Below are 19283 nucleotides of genomic sequence, written 5' to 3'. Positions count from 1 at the left end.
CGACGGGAGGAGAAGTGTGGACGCTCCCTAACCCGGGGCTGGCCGGGGGGGAGGGGCGCCGGGGTTGAGGGCGGGGGAGGGGAGCTGGGATGGGGGTGGGCTGCCGGGACCCCCGCCCCCGCAGTCAGGACCTGCGATCCACCCCGAGCCCGTGTGCGGACGCTGCCCCTTCCCGGCCTCCTCCGGCACCTTCCCGTCGGGCCGCCCCCAGCCTCCGGGCCCAAACTCCAGCTCCCGGTGCGGATAGCGCGCTGTCCAAGGTCAGCCCGCCGGGGCGCTTTGGGATCAGGCCGGGATATTGTCCAGCGCCCCAGTGCCGGGGCAGCGCGGCAGTGGAGGGCCCCTGGGGCAGGCTGGGGGCGCTGGACAGCGGAGGCGACTTCCCTGCATTGACTCCTTTCCCTCCCTTTTTCCTTCCTTCCCTCCCTCCTCGTTCCTCCCTCCCTTCCTTCACTCCATCTTCTTCCATCTCCCTCCTCCTTCCTTTATCCCCCCCTCCATCTCCATCTTTCTCCTCGTTTCTCCCTTCCTTCCTTCACTCCTTCTTCCTCATCTCCCTCCATCTCCTTCATCCCTCCCTCCACCTTCCTCTCTCTCTCTCCTTCTAACTCCCTTTTTCCTTCCATTTCCCTCCCTCCCTCTTTCCCCCAGAGTCTCCTAGTTGGCCGGGGGTTTTGGCTTCTCCAGGGGCAGAGACCCTGGTCTGATGGTCTGGTGTCCCATGGCCCACATCTGGCCCAGTGCTCTCAGCGGGGGCTCAGAGGATGAATTCCATGTGCTCCCAGCCATCCTGTTACTCTGGCGGAGTAGAATGAGGATGGCCACAAGCCCTGAGATTGGGCGTCTTGTGGGTGTGGCGGCTGCTGGGCTGGGGAGGGGTCTGCTTAGTGTAACTCCTGGTCAACAGTGGCCCAGAGAGAGGGCCTGGCTATAGTGACTGCGGTCCCAGGTGACTAACGCCAGAGGGCCGGGCCCTCTTGAGCAGAATGTGAATTCCAAGTCTCTCCCAGACTCTGAACTCCAAATGGGCTGCCCACTCCTGGGTCCCCACAGTGACCCAGCATGGGCCTGGTCTGGGGACACTGCTTCCCTCTGCGCATCCACCGAGGCAGCTGCAGTTCTCATCCTTGGAGTACCAGGATCATGTCTGAGACACGTGTTCTCTGGGCCCCCAGCCCTGGTTCGGCAGCTCTGAGGGGTCCTGGGAGCATGCGTTTTAACACGTGCCCCAGGTGGGCCTGCACACCTGGCTGCTGAGCTACCCTTTAAGGAACCGGCTTCCTGCTGAGGAGCACAGGCCTCTGGTTCCAACACCATCTTTCTCATGTGGATGTCAGGAGGTTTGCACAGGGCTGTGGGGGAGGGCACCCAGCAAATAGCAGTGGCCAGCCACAGGTGGTGGCCATTGCTGGAGGAAAGAGAGGAGAAGCAGGGGTCTAGGTGGGCTCGGCACAGCCAAGGGCAGAGAGAGGACAGGGCTGGCCGGGTGGGGAACGCTTGGAGGGGTAATGAAGGATGTAGTTTGGGGAGGCAGATCAGATGTGGCATGTGGTTGTGGAGGGCCTGGGCCTGATCCTGTGGGGCATGGGGAGCCATAGAAGGTCGTGGAGCAGGAGACGCCAGACAAGGTCCTGGTTCCGTGTTTGTGTGTGGTGAGGGGACGCCTGGAGATGGAGGAGATGTGTCCCCTCAGCCCTGGTTACTGAGTTCCAGCCAGCAGAGAGAACTCCCATCCTGGTGGAAAGTGGTGTGAGGCCCAAAGGGCCTCATGCTGGGCGGAGTGTTGAGACTGGTGGAGGGCGGATGGGGCATTAGCTGGAGGATGGGTTGGACGAGGGCAGGGCGTGGGCAGAAGGCTACCTCAGATCTGGTATCCTCAGTCCAGAAGCTTTCCGTGAGCAGCCTGCACCCTGCAAACACATTCTCGTTGATGGCCGCTTGGTCGTCCACTCATCAGTCAGTTCACAAACATTTATCTAGCACTGACTTTGGCCTTGAAGAGGCACACTGCCATACTGTAGACAGGGCCACATAGCGCGGAACAGGGGGCAGCATCCAGGAGCTGAGAATGGCCCTCCGCTGACAGCCAGCAAGAAAGAAGGGACCTCAGGACTTCAATAGCAAGAGGCTGAATGCTGCCATTGCAGGAGGTTCTGAGTCTGAGACAAGGGCTGGAGAATGCAGCCCCAGCCTTGTGAGACCCTGAGCAGAAGACCCCACCACGCCCGGGCTCCTGATGCCCAGGAACTGAGATAATAAATGTGCTCTGTTTCAAGCCACTAAGTGTGTAGCAATTTGTTATGCAGCGAGAGCTAACTAATGCACCTGGTTTAGACTGGGTGCTCAGGGAGGCCTCTGAGGAGGTGGCATCCACACTGAGGCCTGGAAGGGGAACAGCACCCAGCTCTGGGAAGGGCTGGGGGAAGAGGGCAGAAGGAACGGGAGGTGGGGTGAGCAGCAAAGTCCTGTGTGGCTAGGGCAGAGTGAGCCAGAGGGGATGGGGGATTTGGAACAGGCAGTCGGGACCAGACCTCGCATGACATTCCCAGTGTGCTGGAGACTTTGCTGTGCATCCAAAGTGCAGCAGTTCCAGTGGGGGACAGAGAGGAACTCCCTGGGAACAAAGGAGAAACTGAGGCTTGGAGAGGGTGAGGGCTTTGTGCAGAATCAGTGAATATAAAACCCCAGGGAAGGATTCTGGCTGACTGAGCCAGGTGACATGCCCACTGTGTAGGAGCTGCCTTGAGAAGGCCAGACCCCCAGTTCCCCTGGGAGCCTGCAGGGGCCAAGCTGTGGGCACCTAGGAGGTCTGTGTGCAGGGGCCGCTGCTCTTGGGTAAAAAGGAAGAAGATTCATATGCAAAAGAATGAAGTCGGACCCCTACCTCATGCCACATGCAAAACTGACTCAAAACGTTAAGAGCTAAAACTCTTAGAAGAAAACATAGGGAAAATTTTCGTGGCACTGGATTTGGCAATAATTTCCTGAATACGACACCAAAAGCACAGGTATCCAAAGAAAAAAACAGAGAAATTGGGCTTCATCAACATTAAAAATTTTTGTGCATTGAAGGACACTATTAACAGAGTAAAAAGGCAACTCACAGAATGGGAGACCATGTTTGCAAATCATGTATCTGGTAAGAGGTTAATATCCAGAATACAGAGAGAACTCCTATAACCCAAGGACAAAAAACAAACAACCTGATTCAAAATGGGCAAAGGGTCTGAACAGACATTTCTCCAAGGAATATACACTCACGGCCGATCAGCACGTGGACAGATGCTCGACAGCACCAGCCATCAGGGAGAAGCAAATTAAACCACAGGAGACACCACCTCACACCCACTGGGTGGCCAGAGTCAACAAACAAACGAACAAAAACCCCCGAAAAGAACGAGTGTTGTGGAGGATGTGGAGAAATTGGAGGCCTTGTGCATTGCTGGTGGTTATGTAAAATGGTGCAGCTGCTGTGGAAAAGTCTGGAGGGAGGGAAGGCCTGGGGCCTGGGAGGGACTGGACCTGTCTTCTGAGTTTGGGAACCGTCGTTAGAGGATGAGGAGCCCCATCTTCTAGCACTCGGGGGTACATGTGGATTGCTGGGGGGCGCTGGGGGAGGCACTGGAGCGGTGCCCCTCGTCCTCTCCCCGCAGCCTCTCTCTCCCCCGTCCTAGCCCTGGTGACCTCTGCTTCCTCCTCCAGGCTCCAGTGCGATGCTGCCCTTGGGCTCTCCGGTGGCATTGAGGACACACCCTGAGTCTCTGAGGGTCTCCCGCCCTGCAGCCCAGCCTCGCCAGGCTGAGCCTTTCACAAGTTGTTCCTGAGTAGCAGTGCCCCTATGTGACTCTGGTTCACAGCTCCCTTCCAAGGGGCTCCCCTTGCAAGCTCCCTCTGACCCTAAAGGGCTAGGGCACCCCTCAGAGCCCCCGCCTGGCTCCTCAGCCCCTGGTCAGGCCCCACAGGGCACAGAAGGCACCCCCAAACTGGGATGCTGGGGCCACATGAAGGTGTCATGCCCCCCTCACCTGTGCACGTGCAAACCTGGTCAGCGGTCCCCAAGCTTGCCAGTCCCCGTCCGCTCAATGGTTTCGTACCTTAGAAGAGAGGAAGGAGTAGCCTGTCCCCTGCCCCGTGGGTTGGATTGCTTCTCTATGCCCCAGATGAGAAATGAAGGTGGGCATTGGATGCCTGTCGATGCCAACCACCAAATCGCCACTGTCACCAAAGAGAGAGGCTGTGACCAGGCTGGATGCTCAGAACCTGGCGGTGGGCAGACCTGCTGCTGTGTGTCCCTTCCAGCTGCTGGGCAGTGGGGACCCTGAGAGGGCAGGTCTCCATTTCTGCTCTGACCTGGCCAGGAGAGAGCTGAGCATGAGCAATACCTGATCACCACCACCTGCTGTGAGTAGCGAATAAAGGGACTGCCTGGTGGAGCTGGCACGTCCCCCCAACTCCTGTGCAGAAAGAACGGGGCACTGACTCAGAATTTGGCCTGCCAGCCCCCCGAGACAGGTGGAAGAGGCTGGGACAGGCTGCATGGGTGCTGGCCTGCCTTCTCTCGCCAGGGCCCTCCACTGGTCAGGCACTCCCCCCTCCCTCCCTGTTTACTGCGTGGGGCCATGGAGGGGTTTGTTCGTTTTTATTCCAGTTTCAGGTGGGAGAGCGTGTTTGATACTGCAGGAGTGAGAGGGAGCGCTGGGCGCACCTGGGATACCTGGCCCCCCTCCCCTGCAGGTGCACAGGCCCACGGTGGCATTTCCAGAGCCCTCGGCTCAGCCGCAGCCTTGGCCCACTGTCTCCCCCTGGCGCCCCCTCACACTCAGCCCCCCACATCTAAACGAGGTGTCCTGAGGACCCCGAGCCGCTGCTAGCGCCCATCCTCTCTATCCCCACTGCAGCCAGCTCTGGAGACTAAGACCTCGGCCCTCAGACGCGGTGCCCAGATCCTCCCCCAACCCCCCCACTGCTTCCTGCTCCTGCGGCCCCCTCCGCCGCCATGCCCTCCCCTGCGCCAACACTGCAGCCAGGTGCCTCCTTCCCACCTCCCCTCCTACCTGCTGTGAATCCCAGCCCCTCCCCTGCCAACCCCAGCCCCTGGGAGGCCCCCCCAGCTTGTGCTATAACCATCTGTTTGTGGGGGTCTGCCTCCCAACCTGTGCCTAGGTGGGGGAGGAGTTCAAAACATGCCTGGCGGAAGAACGCAGGAAAGCCGCGCGCACCTGGCTCGGGTTATTCCCACGTGGCACCAGCGTCTCCCGGCCCAGGAACCCTCGGATGCAGCAAAGCATCTGTTGGTCCCCCCACACCACAGCGGCAGACAAGGCCGGTTCAACTGCTCGCCCCGGCTGCCCATTGTGCCACAGCACACGCCGATTTCGCCCTCTGACCTAGTCATTCGTTTGCTGGCTCACTCGTCTGGGTAAATAATGGAGACTTGCTGTCACAACTGGAGAGGGACAGCCCCTGTGCTCACACTGGTAGACATGCAGGGCCAACCCAACCACGCTCCTTGTTTGTGGTGGGATAGTGTTGCCTGCCAAGATTCTGCACCCTGCCGGCTCCTTCTTCTCAGAAGAGGGTGGAGAGGGGGAGAGGATACCAAGACTGGGAGAGGTGTTAAAGTGACTGCGGTGGCCCAAAGGGGGGCCTTTCTCTTCTTTCTGTAGTCAGAAAGACTTTACAAGGAATGGAGATGCCTCCCTCACTCTATAATTCAGTGTTACTGAACGCAGGTTCCTTGAACCCCAAGAACCATCTGTAGGCATGTGTCCTCCGTGTCCCCACTCTGAGCAACGTGCTCCAAGGCCATCATGATGTGTCCCCTCCTGGTTTCCTGGTGCTCTGTCTCCACATCCTGGACTCCAGGTTCCAGCGATGCTCAGGACCAAGGGTGTGCGTCCCCCCAGCTGAGCCAGGTCTTGGTCCCTAGCAGCCTGTCCCCAAGGAGGGTGACAGTCTCGGAGGGGCCAGCCCTGCTGCCCAGAGCCCTGAGGCACAGAGGGCAGCTCAGCCACATCTCGGACTCCCTGCCACAAGGCTAGCCCTGCCGTCTTTCCTGGCACCAGGGGCCTGTGCACCAGGGCCTCTTGCAGGGGCTCACAGCCACGTTTGCCACCTCCCTGGCCTTGCCTGCCAGCTCCTACCTGGCAGGCTGCAATGCTGGCTCACCCCAGGTGTGCTTTCTCCAGGTAATGACCTCAAACCCCCAAGGGGCCTCCAATTCATATTTATTCTCTGTTCCTTTTCAGACAACAGATGCTCACCAATCATGTTCATGCGGAATGCCCAGCTCAGAACTGGCGTACAAGCGTCACGAGTGGAAACCAGTCCCTGCTGCCCCTAGAGCTGACAGTCCAGCGGGGAGACCGCTCAGCAAAGGGGGGCTTGCCGTGCAGTGAGAGGCAAACGACCAGGGGGATGGAGGAAAGGCCACGCACTCCCCCACAGGTCAGGGCAGCTTTCCTGGAGGAGGCGAAGTCGAGGCGGGTACTGGGATGGTAGGGAGGAATTTTCCAGAGGGTGATGGCAGGGTATGCAGTCAGAGAGGGTGGAACTGGAGAGTGACTCAGAATGGCCAGGGTGGGAGGACAGGGATGGGGGTCCAGCAAGGAACTCAGACTGTCTTCTGGAGGCGGGGGGGCTGTTCAGTATCAGGGGTGGGTTTGCATCCTAGTTAGATCACAGAGCATGCACAACAGCTGGAGAGGGCAGGCCGGACAGGGAGACCGCTGGCTGACTCTTGAAGAAAGCGGGAGTGGGCTTTGGTGGCCTGGACAGGGAAGGGGCCAGAGGTGGGTGGCTGGAGAGGTATCTGGGACTCAGACTTGTGGGAGGTGGGCGAGCAGGGAAAGCCAAGGGTGACCCCGGCCTTGAGGTTGGGCGGCTGGCGGCTGGCAGTGCCACAGGGGCTGCCGGGGGCTGCAGGGCCGGAGGCTGGGAGGAGCCCAGTTTGGGGCATGCTGGGTGCTGAGTGCCATGAGACACCCCCAGAGGTGTAGCCCTGGGCGTCCTCGCGGTGCAGGTGTAGCTGAAGACCCTAGATGGGGGAGATGACCCAGGAGACGGTGCACAGGGGCAAGAAGGCCCAAGTCAGGACCTGAGAAGAGCAGCCCTGACAGGGCGGGGTGGGGCTCCGCAGAGGGGCCAGTGGAGGAGTGGACACAGAGTGGAGAGAGAGCGGGCAGGCCCTGGGGACAGAACAGCAGGATGTGGGCTGCTGGGAGGGCAGGCGGCCAACCCAACCCAACCCCAGTTTGGTTTCAACATTGCAAGTCCTTCTCATCTGATCCGGCGACTCCACTCTTAGGTATGGACTCAGGAGAATTGACAGCAGGCGCTCTCACAAACAGGCGGGCGTGGATGTTCCTGGTATTGCCATCACAGCCGCCCAAGAGCGGGACAGCCCTCAGGCTCTCCAGCGGGTACACGGCTTTAACAGCTGTGCTCCATCCCAACAGCAGGATGCCGCTCGGCCGTGGGAGGAGTGGAGCCCTGACACGACGTCCGACGCTGCTGTGACGGGGGTGAGCTCAAGAACACGCCGAGAGAGGCCAGACGCAAAAGACCACCACTGTGTGATTCCACACGTGTGAGACGTCTGGACAGGGAATCTCGGAGACAGAGAGCAGACCGGTGGTTCCCAGGGGATGTGGGGGAGGGGAGTGAGTGCTTCGCGGGCCAGGGGTGTCCTTTTGGGCATGAAAATGTTCTGGAACTAGATAGTGGGGATGGTTGTACAACATTGTGAATGTACTAAATGCCACTGAATTGTTCTCTTAAAAATGGTTACAATGGCAAATTTTCTGTTCTGTGTATTTTACCACAATAAGAGTAATAATAAAGCCCTGAAATCTCACCTCCTGGGAACCTCCTCAGTTCCAGGCAAGCCAGGATGGTTGGTCACGACATGCGAGGACTGTGGCGGGAGCACGGGATTGGGCAGCGGGGGCCACTGGTGACTATAGCAGACCAGCTGCGATGCGTGGCGGGTCAAGGGCCGGGCTGCAGGGTGAGGGGACGGTGAGAGAAGGGAAGGGGAAATGGCCTGTGTGGACCAGAGCTGGCTGGCTGTGAAGCCAGGGAACGGGGCAGAGAGGAAGCTGGAGGAAGGTGCCTATCAAGGGAGAGAGTTTCGTTGTTTTTTTTTTTTTTTTTTTTTTTTTTTTTTTTTTTTTTTAAAGATTTTATTTATTTATTTTTTCCCCCCAAAGCCCCAGCAGATAGTTGCATGTCACAGCTGCACATCCTTCCAGCTGCTGTATGTGGGACGCGGCCTCAGCATGGCCGGAGAAGCGGTGCCTTGGTGCTCCTCCGGGATCCGAACCCGGGCCGCCAGCGGCGGAGCGCACGCACTTAACCGCTAAGCCACGGGGCCGGCCAACGTTGTTTTGTTTTTAAATCTGATTAATTTGAGGTGTGGGTCAGTAAGTGCAATGCATTAAAAAAAAACCTATTTTTCTAAATGGGGAAAGAAAAATATTATCAGCAAGAACGGCCCAAGAAGAGGTAAGCAACCTTAATAAATAAAACATTCATCAAAAACAATTAGACAAACACCGAAACCTGAAAAGCTGGTTGGCTAAGGAAGACAAAAGACCAGTGACTCAGGGAAGAGGAGCCGAGGTCAGGGGTAAACGGGAACCGAGGCCACCCAGCCTGAGACCGAAACTGTGGCCGGGAGACTGGGTGGGCCTGGGTCCACAGGGGCCTTGGGGAGTCTCTCCGCTGGTCTTGCAGGGTGGGGTGTGTGAGCAGGAGAGCTTGGGGAGCAATTCTGGCGAAGCGGAGTGGTGGAGAAACCCCACAGGACGCCCCCTCCCGCCCCAGGTTCGGGGCAGCCTCAGGTTCTAACCCTGCTGCCCTTGAGGCACTAACCTGCCCAGGGAGAGGGCTGGGGCCCAGATTCCGAGATCAGTCAGGTGTGGGGCGTGGCTGGGTTTTCGTGCCATCTGCTCTGGACTGAACTGTGTCCCCCCAAATCCCTATGTTGAAGCCCCAACCCAATGTGACTGTTTTTGGAGGCGGGGCTTTTAAGAGGTGATTAAGGTTAAATGAAGTCATAAAGGTGGGGCCCTAATTCAGTAGGATGGACGGCCTCATAAAGAGAAGGAGAGAGTGATTACTCTGTCCACCACATGAACATGCAGTGAGAAGGCGGCTGGCCGTCTGCGAGCTAGAAGAAGACCCTCCCCAGAACCGGGCTGCACTGGCACCCGCTCTCGACTCCAGCCCATGGGACCATGAGAAGTCAACGCCTGCGGTTCACAAGCCCCAGTCTGTAACTGAGACACCGTCCCCGCCGCTCTGAGGCCTCAGACCCGCACGTCTGTCCCACTGTCAACTGTCCTTCCACGTGTCCGGCCCGAGGCGGCCTACCTTCGGGGCCTGCTGTTTAAATGGTGCCCCTGGTGGTCTGCAATGGGGAGAATGAGAGGGCCCGGCTGCTCAGCCTGGGCAGAGGGCTGGGAGCCGAGGAGTGGGTGCCTGCACGGGGGTGTGGGGTAGGAGGATGCAGAGGGGCTGGAGAGACCCAGGAAGGGACTCCAGAGCTGCCTCGCAGCAGCCCCGAGGCAGGGGTGTTTATTATGGTCCACATTCATGGTTCTCAGCATACGGCAAGAACCTTAGGAGAGGCATGTTGAATGAATGAACGAATGAATGAATGGTGTGGAGTTCTCAGGAAGGAGGGGTCTATCTGGGAGGGCTCAGAGCTCAGAGGGCCCAGAGGGTTTATTACCAAGGCCTCACAAGAAGGAACAGGGCTCCCAGAGCCAGATGGGAGGAACCTGGCACAGAGAGCAGGAGCATTCTGCAACAGCCAGATGCCTGAGGCTGAGAGGAGGGTCTGGGGGCCCCATTCAGGAGCCCAGGGGGGCATAGGAGGGCTTCTGCATGGCTTGGGATGGGTCTCCTGGCTGGAGTAGGGGTGTGGAGTTGGGGTGGGGGTGTGAGGTGGGAGAAAGCCCCACCTGTGCTCCAGCCCCAGAGATCCTGCATGCTGAATGCTCAGGGGGTCTGGGTAGGCCAGAAGCCATGGGGCACAGAGTTCCAGTGCCAGCACTACCCTGACTGGCTGTGAGACCCCAGGAAGACCATGCCCTTCACAGCATCCAGTCATACAGCCCAAGCAGCAGGGCTACTTGTACCAGCCGAATCTGCTGCAGATCCCTTTCTTGTTCTGGGCTCCACTCAGGGCAAGATGAGAAGTGCGTTATCACTTGACAACGGGGTTGGAGTAGAATTTGCTATTGTGGTATACTCTGCCTCCAAAACCCAAAGGTGACACTGAGCACTGTGCCTCTTTTTTGGTGGCAGGAGGTGTGACATATAAGTTGTCCTTTATCTTGGAAGGGATGTCTCAGCACGCCCCCAGAGCACTGTACCCTAAAAAGTCATCACTGAGTTGTGCCCCTGGCAGGCATGTGTCTTACCAGATACTTGTTCATCGGGTCCGGTTATCCTGATGTCATCAGTGTAGGAGACCACTGTGGGTGCAGGATGGCTCCATGTTCGTGGGCAAGACCGTGGGTGTGCACTGCTGTCCTTCTCGGGGAAACGCAAACTGCTCCGCTCTTCTCTGATGGGGAGTGCACAGAACACATTCGCCAGGTCAACAGCCACATTCCAAGTGCCAGTGACTGTGCTGATCTGTCCGAGGAAACACACAGCATGGCGCCTACGGTTGAAGTTACCAACACCCTCCAGGACCCGTGTGGTTTTGCAGGGACTATGCTGGTGAATTCCGAGGGGAGATGGTGAGGACTTGCCCTGTATCACTGAGCTCTTCGAGGGGCACTGTCTCTGTCATTCCGGCAGGATGTCCTGTGGCCTATGACTCACAGACTTGGCAGGGGGGAGGAGAGGCATTTCAGGGACCACTCAGCCTTTCCCACCTAATGGCTCCAGAGTGGACAGGAGAGCTCCCCCTGGGAAAACTGGAGGCTCACTGCTCTTTCTTCTTCCCCGAGTCCCGGGATGGAGGAGGCTTGTCCCCGTGACATGGACAGCAGTGCATAGTCAGAATCTGCAACAATACTGCCTTCTCAGTGTCAACTTTTGTGTTGTCTTTCTTTCTACAAGTGACGCTGGTCTTCCATTTCTGGTAGTGCTATACAGTTTTCGTTTTTAGTCCAGGTCTTATTTAAAAATTTGATCAAATTTAAAGAAAAAGTGTGGAGCGGTCCCGGGGTCGGGTGTGGAGCGCACAGGGTCAGGACCCTCCAGGAGCAGCGGCCTCTGCTCTTTGCCGCCCCCTGGTGGCCGCGTGCCGCTTCCTCACTTGGGCAGTTCTCCGTTCCTGTCTGGGGGCTGCAAACTGAGCGCCCACTCTTTGCCCGCCCCCCATGCCCCCGGCGGTCCAGAGACGAACCAGAGACAAGGGCCTGCCCTCAAAGGGCTCCGGGACGCCTGGTGCTTTGGAGGAAACGGCCAGAGAGGGGCGGGGTGGACGGAAGTGTAGTTGCCTCTGAGCCAGTGGGGACCCCTCCCAGGACCCCGGGAGCCAGGAGCCGCGTCTGCAGGCGGGTTGTAATGTGTTGGGACACGGGGTACAAGCTTCCGCCAGGATCGCGGGGCGCTGACTTCTGCGCGCTGACCGCTGCCTGTTAAGACGCTTGAAAAGACGGGCCTGCAGTTACTCCTCGTGGCCACACGGGGGCGTCGGGGCCCACGCGCTTCCGGCGGCAGGGGCGTTGCCACGGCAGGGCTGCAGGTGGGACCTGGGCGCTGAACACCTGGCCGCTGTGCAGGTTGGGGCTGGGCTGCTGGGACTCCCAGGGGCGCGACTGACAGGCGATGTGAACGCCACCCACTGCCGACTTTTAAACTGGAGCTTCAGACTATCCGCACTCCAGGAGAGCAAGATATTTGTCTATTTGCTCTCTGCATAGTCCCAGTGCCTAGAACAGTGCCTGCTATGGTGGTTGCTCAGTAAGTACTGAATGAATGAATGAATGAATGAATGGATGGATGAATCGGCCAACCCTCACTGGTCATTAACTGAAAGTGTCTGGACTGAGTTGGCTGAATCCAACAGACCAGGGACTTGAGAGGGAAAAAATGATTTCAGTTATAAGATAAAGTTCCACCTTTGCACCCATGGTTCTTGCGGACACTTGTAGTAGTGAAATATGCTGCATTCCAATATTCTTCTGGGACTGGCCCTGTGGCACAGCGGTTAAGTGCGCATGCTCTGCTTTGGCAGCCCCGGGGTTCGCAGGTTCGGAACCCGGGCGTGCACCGACACACTGCTTGTCAAGCCATGCTGTGGCGATGTCCCATATAAAGTAGAGGAAGATGGGCATGGAAGTTAGCCCAGGGCCAATCTTCCTCAGCGAAAAAGAGTAGGGTTGGCATGGGATGTTAGCTCAGGGCTAGTCTTCCTAACAACAACAACAACAAACAAAAAACCAATATTCCTCTCGCCCTGGGAGAAGGGTGCACCAGGGTGCTCCTGGGGAAGGGAGTGGGGAGCTGGGGCAGTTTGCTGGGCTGTTGAGAGGACGGGAGGGAGCCCCGGTGGACAGACAGAAGGACCACTGGCGGAGAAGATGGATCTACTCACATCTCAGCCCTGCCTGCCTCCAGGGTGTTGAATCAAGACCTGGAGGAAAAGGCCATGGGCCCTTACTCGTGTGCTGGGTTTTAACCGGTGGAGTTTACGGTCTCAAGTGGTGTTCAGTCTGCCCAGTTCTTCCCACCTTCTTTGCTGCGCCCCCCGGTGGAACTCGGCTGCCTCTCGCCCGCACGGCCCCATGTGTTGGCTCTGGTCCTCTTCCTGATCTGGCTCCCTGGCAGCAGAGCTCGAGTGGGGATGCTAGCTCAGGGGATCCCCCTCACTCAGCAGCTTTGGGGTGTAGCTGCATTGCTGAGTGAACCCCTACTCTGGGACGCTCCCCGCTTTTGAGGATCCATGCTCTTATTCTTCTTGCAAGAATCTTCTTTGGGCTATCTGCCGGGGGGTCTAAATTCTCTTCCAGGCCAGATGGATGTGCCTGTACCCCTACTCACTGTAGTGGGTGGCATGGTGGCCCCCCAGAGGTGTGTGCGGCTCCTCATCCCGGAACCAGGGGGTATTATGTTATATGACAGACGACGCGATCGAGGATCTCGAGAGGAGAAGCTTATCCTGGATTCCCCGGCTGGGCCCTCAATGCAACCGCACTTGGCTTTATAATGAGACACACACGGGGACACAGAAGCAATGTGGATGCCGAGGTGGAGCCAGCAGTGATGTGGCCATCACTCCAATAAAAGAGAAAAATCTATCAGTCAATGCCTGTTGTTTTCCGCCACCAGCGAGCGTGGTAGTTTGTCACAGCAGCCCCAGGAACTAGCACACCCACCTTCAGAACACCAGTTCCCATCGCTCCATGTTTGCCCAGGCTTTGATGTTGCCTATGTTTTTAATTTTCCCTTTCTGGTGGTTGTGATTTTTAGAATTCTGCCTTCCACGTGCAACAATATCATGCTTGCTTTATTTCAATAACTTTAAAGTCGCTTTCTTTAAAAACAAAAACACAGCTTTCACGAGGTATCATCTAATAGCAGTCACCAATTTTAAGTGCAATGTGATGAGGTCTTTGACAAATCTACACAATCACACAAGACTTCATGTTCCACCTGGTCGACGTGGCAGAGCAAGTCAGGACAACTCAGACCTCAGTCCTCCTTGACCCCGGCGTCCCTGGTGCCCAGAGCCATTTCCCCCAACACCAGGCCTTTGCTGTCCTGTCTGTCACAGGGGATCCTCCCAGCCTCCATCTCACACATCGTCTCACTCCTGGGGGCCTCACACTCAGGCTGGTGCATTACTTTCCTAGGGCTGCCCTAACAAAGTACCACAAACTCGGTGCCTTCAAAGAACAGAAATTGATTTCTTCTTGGTTCTGGAGGCCGCAAGTCTGAAGTGAAGGTGTCAGCAGGTTTGTTCCTTCCAGAGGCTCTGAGGGGGAATCTGTTCCAGGCTCCTCCCAGCTTCCGGTGGGGTCCTTTGGCCTGTAGACACATCCCTCCAGTCTCTGCCTCTGTCTTCCCCTCTCTGTGCCTTCTCTTCTCTTCCCAAGACACAGTCGCTGCATCTGGGGTCCACCTTAATCCAGTTCGACCTCGACTTAATTACATCTGCAAAGGCCCTAGTTTCGAATGAAATCACAATCCAAGGTTCCCGGTGAACGTGATTTTGAGGGGACCCCATTCCAGCCCACTGCGTCTGGGCAAGGGAGCCGGGAGTCTATGTGGGCCTGTTTCCCAGCAAACAGAAGCAGTGCCCCCAGCATCCTCTCCCGAAATCCCTTCTTCACTTCGGTCGGCTGGAGCTGGTGTCTGCAGCTGGCACCCAGGGTGTCACTGTCCCAGAGTCAGCAGGAAGTGTGGCCAGGGCCTGACGTGGGCATGATGAAGTTGCACAGGAGCAGGATGTGGGATGCGCGAGGGTCCCCATCCTGCAGGTTCGCCCCGGTTCCCTGGGTGATACATAACAGCGGATCCATAACATTCCTGCACATTTTCACCCATGGACACACGGCTTCCTGCAGGCTGGGACCCAGGCTGTGTGGTCAGTGGGGGTCATGCGCCCCAATCCATCCCCTCCCCCAGTCTCCCCATGCCTGCAGCAGTTCGTTGCAGCCCGTGGATGTGTCCCTGGGACTTGCAGGGTGTCCTCACAGAGGCCAGACCGTCCTCACCTTCCTTCCTCTCCGCCGGGTGACGGGAGGCCCTGCAGACCCGGGTCGCCAGGGGTGCCGGCGTCCTGCATCTCAGCCACGCGACGTGGGCCACTTCTCTCTCATGTGGACACCGTGGGCTGGATGATGAGCGTTCTCCCGCCACCTTCTCCCTGTGACAACTCCTCCCCGAGATCAGATGTGCAGCACCAGCATCTCCGTGACGTCACGGCCCCGCCGGCTCCCTCTGACGGTGTGTGCACCTTCCCTCCGTGTCCTGTTCTGTGCCGCCCGACTCCGCCTCGTCACCTCCATACCTGCCACCTCCCTCAGCTCTCCCTCTTTGCCTTGAGCCCGTCTTACACCTTCTTTGTTTTCTAACAAATTTTTAAAAAATTAAAATAGATTTTATTTTTTTAGAGCATTCTTAGGTTCATAGAAAATTGTGCACAGAAAGTCCAGTTCCCACACGCTCTTTTCTCTGTTAGGAACATCTCTCGTCAGTGTGGGGCATTTGTTACCAGAGATGCCCCCACATCGATACAGTCTTATTGGCTAAAGCCCACAGCTGACATTACGTTGCTCCTGTGTTGCGCGTTCTGTGGGTTTGGGCGGGTGTACAACGACGCGGCTGTGCCATCACATTCACCTTCCTGCTGAGGTGCCCCAGCGAGCATGCCCCCTTCTGCCCCTGTCAGCCCTGGGGAGCTTCCTTACATAAAGGTCCAACCTGACAATTACAGAAGAGCATCTTGTCTAAAAGTTCGCACTTCAGGCTTTGTGGGGTCCCACCCCACTCCCCAAGAAGAGACCAGATGACCTCCTTGTAGACCCCCGCCGGCCCCTGAGGCCGAGGCTCGGGGACAGGGCAGTGTAAGAGGCTGTCCTCCAGATGGGGACTGACGGGTGGTTGGGCGGTGGGTTTCTGCACCACCAGCCTCTGGTGTCTTCTGTACCCCAAGGCCACTGCCTCTGCCCTCCTGCCTGCAGCAGGTGTGCATGCAGGTGACGGAGAGGCCGCCCGCGACCAGCAACACCACACTCCTCCAGTCACAGCTGCGGAGTCAGGAAGACCATCCAGGACAGAAGATCATCCAGCACGAGACGCTGTGTGCGGGAGTGAGGGCCTGACTCCTGCTACGGAGCCCATCTTGTCTCCACCCCCACCCCGCCCTGGCTGCCGCCCTCTGTCTGCAGAGTGATGGGTTCTAGGCGCTTGGTGGGAGTGGTCAGCTGGGGCTGCGCTGTGCCCTGTGTGACATTCCTGGGGTCTATGCTCACGTCCAGACCTCTGTGCCCTGGATCACGCAGCAAGCCCAGAGGATCCCCTGAGCCAGCCCTGCTGGCCTCCAGCCTGGGTCACCTGGAGGAGTCGGCATCGTCCTCCTCCCAGAGCTCACTGCTCCAGCCTCGGTTCCACCCACCCTGATGTGAGCTTGACCTTGTCTTCCGGCCTCTCAGCGTCCAGGACCCCCCTGACCGCTAGGGAATGAAGCAGGAAGATGTTAGGGCACGGTGCAGTGAGAGGCCTCCGGAGTGCCTCGCTGTGCCGTCTCTGCCTGACTAGAGAGCTTGAGGAGGGACCAGAGTGACAGAGTTTTTGTGGGATGGGACTGACTGACCATGGGCAATGTGGCTTTCAGGGGAGAGGGTGTCCCCAAGCCCTGACATCCAGAGTGCTGAGCTGGGGCTGCTGCTGTTCCAGGCTTGGAAAGAGAGAGTGAGGATCTCAGTGTCAGCTGTACTCTGGGGCCACAGCCCCCAGCTCTGTCCTTCTGCACCGGAGCTCACCAGTGATACTGTGGGTGGTTCCAAAGGGAATTTATCTGAGACCCAGGATTGAATGCACCCATCCATCCATCCATCCATCCATCTACTCATTCACCCATCTACCCATCCACCCATCCTTCCCTCCATCCATCCACCCATCCTTCCATCCATCTGTCCATCCACCTGTCCTTCCATCCATCCGTCCTTCCATCCGTCCACCGGTCCACCCACCCATCCATCTATCCATCCATCCATCCACTCATTCACCCATCCACCCATCCTTCCATCCATCCGTCCTTCCATCCATCCATCCATCCATCCATCCATCCATCCATCCACTGATCTTTCCATTCATCCATCCATCCATCCATCCATCCATCCATCCATCCATCCATCCACTGATCCTTCCATCCATCCGTCCTTCCATCCATCCGTCCATCCACTCATCCACTTATTCACCTATCTACCCATCCACCCATCCTTCCCTCCATCCATCCCTCCTTCCATCCATCCATCCATCCATCCATCCATCCATCCATCCATCCACCCACCCACCCAACTTCTCTCGTGAGGCAGGGTCTGTTCTCTGAATTAACCGGTTCAAGTGACCTAGATGTGATGCAAATATCTCTTCTCCTCTAGGGAGATATTTGCTCACCTGGGTACCATTCAGGTGACAGCCTTTACTGACCCCCCCACCCCCAGGGTGCCTTCTCTGGTTGGGCTTGAGTTACAGATGCCTGGGCATCTTCCAGGAAGAAATGCCCCTTAGGCAGCTGCGTGGGGAGCTGGAGGCTGAGAGAGGAATCAGGGGATTGTCTCAATAGAGGCGATGCTTGGGTCCAGGGGAGCAGAGGGCTGAGGCTGGAATAGGATTCAAGGAGCAGGAAGGAGAGGCCAAAACGTGGGTGTGCTTTCCTGGGGTCCCCAGAGCAGGCGCCCCGGCTGCCCCGGAGGAGCCTCCCGGGCACTGGTGGATGTGGTCCTCTTGGGGGTACGGCCTGCACCTCTTCTCACTCTCTTGGCGGGGGGGGGAGTGGAGGGTGGCCTGGGCCGGCCCCGGGAACAGGTCAGACCCCTTCCCAGCCTTGCCCATGGTCTAGAGTAACTACTGGCCTGAGCCCCATCAGGGCCTGTGTTGGTCCTATGTTTCTGTAATTTCAGGTCTAGGCATCCAGCAGAACTAGAGAAATTTTTTAATAAATGAAGGAATGAGTGAATTAATGGATGAGTGAGTGCCTCAGTGGAAATGGGGATGGCTGGATCTCTCCCTCAATGGGTGAGTGGGCCATGTAGATACGCTTGGGGGGCCCTGTCTGAGAGGAGGCTGGCGGCTGGTACATGGGCTTGGGGTGTGACCTTGACCCCAGCACTGGTCCACCGGGGCCAGCTGCCTCTCACCCCTGCCGAGGGGGCCATAAGAGATGCAGGCTGTGCCCCTGCAAGGGGGCGTCGTCTGTCAGTGCTGGGGGCTCCTCCAGGGCAGGAACTTCCGGATTTCAGCCATGTCACTTGCCAGCTTGGTGACAAGTGTGCAAAGATGAAGATGCAGGATGGTCATTTTAGCAAAGCGTCTGGACGAGCGGTGGGCAACACTGGGTGGGATGTGGGTGGTTTTAGTTTCTTCCTCATAACTTTCCAAATATCGGCATCTTCTATTTTGAAACATATCATGTTTGTAATTAAAAAAAGTAATTGTTTTCATCATGAAGACAAGAGAGAAATTTTCTCATTAGGTTTTTATATCACGTAAAAACATGCTCACGACACATCGTTAAACTGCTGTCATCCAAACGCGCCTGGCGGCTGGTGGGGAGGGGCTGCCGAAGGGGATGGGTTTCCATTTAGGGGATGACAAAATTCTGGAGCCAGATGGTGGTGACAGTTGCACGGCATGGTGCGTGTGCTAAGTGACATTGAATTGTACATGTATAACGGTTACAGTGGTAAAACTTATGTTATGTGTATTTTACCATTAAAAAAAGTCCTTGGCACACGTTGGCTGCATTTAAAGGCTGGCCCAGCAAGGCCCGCGGCTCTGGGCACAGCCTGAGCCTGGACAGAGGGGCGCCTAGCAGGAGCTACTCCATGAGGTAACAACCCAGGTGGCTTTCTAACCCTGATGGGCGTTGGTCCCTCCGCCTCTGCTTTAGGGGCGCCCCCACTCCACAAGACATTGCTTCTCCCACTGACCAGCTCCGCTGGGAAGACGGCCCTTCTGGGAAGCCGAAAGGCCACTCTGGGCAGGGCAGGAGAGGGAGTGACTGGCCGAGGCCGAGAGATAAGAGAGGCTCCAGTGTCTCGGGCCGTCGTCTGAGTCAACAGGGACACTGCTCCAAGGGCCAGGTGGCTCCCGGGACCTGTGGTCCTTCCTCCTCCATGTTTGCTCTGCACCTGGATCGGGCAGGTGCTGAAGGTCACGGGCCTGGGATTCTTGCCTCAATTCCCACCCAGTTTCCCAGAGCCTGACCCCGACGTGCGGGTCGATGGCAGGTGTGGCCTCCCCCACTTGGGTGGCTGTGTCCCTAAGCCTAGTGCTGAGGCTGGGTCGCCAGGGAGGGACTGAGCCCTCATCCCGGGGGACAGCAGAATGAGGAGACAGAGAGGCTCGGCCGGGAGGGGCTGCAGGTGAGAACAGGGCCATCACCCCCCAGGGGGTCCCGGCCACTAACCAGAAGACGAGGGTCTCCAGGGAAGGAAGCCAAGGGTGCCTGGGGCAGTGACTCATGCTCAGAGGGGACAGGGTTCAGGCATGACGGGGGCTACACCCAGACCAGGAGAGATTTACCCCTGCTGCCCGGGGTGGCGCGGCACGGAGTACGGCTGAGCACGGGAGGTGATCCCAAGTGA

The 19283-nt window shown here is 57.7% G+C and overlaps 1 long non-coding RNA gene across 2 annotated transcripts; it reads left to right on the top strand.

Moving 5' to 3' along the window:
- Window positions 1–49: 49 nt before the first annotated feature.
- On the top strand, window positions 50–7855 carry LOC147913510 (uncharacterized). 2 transcript variants are annotated; one of them, XR_015556469.1, is made up of 3 exons: window positions 50–260; window positions 6249–6447; window positions 7307–7855. It is a non-coding gene; the product is annotated as an uncharacterized LOC147913510 (long non-coding RNA). The 2 variants fall into 2 exon arrangements; XR_015556470.1 differs by having other exon boundaries at window positions 50–5419.
- Window positions 7856–19283: the final 11428 nt, after the last annotated feature.

This window comes from Ceratotherium simum, chromosome 26, assembly GCF_057802395.1.
Source record: "Ceratotherium simum simum isolate JZ-2026a chromosome 26, ASM5780239v1, whole genome shotgun sequence".
NCBI classification, from domain to species: Eukaryota; Metazoa; Chordata; class Mammalia; order Perissodactyla; family Rhinocerotidae; genus Ceratotherium; species Ceratotherium simum.
The sequence above is the reverse complement of the archived record's forward strand: the minus strand, read 5'-3'. Positions and strand labels throughout refer to the sequence as shown.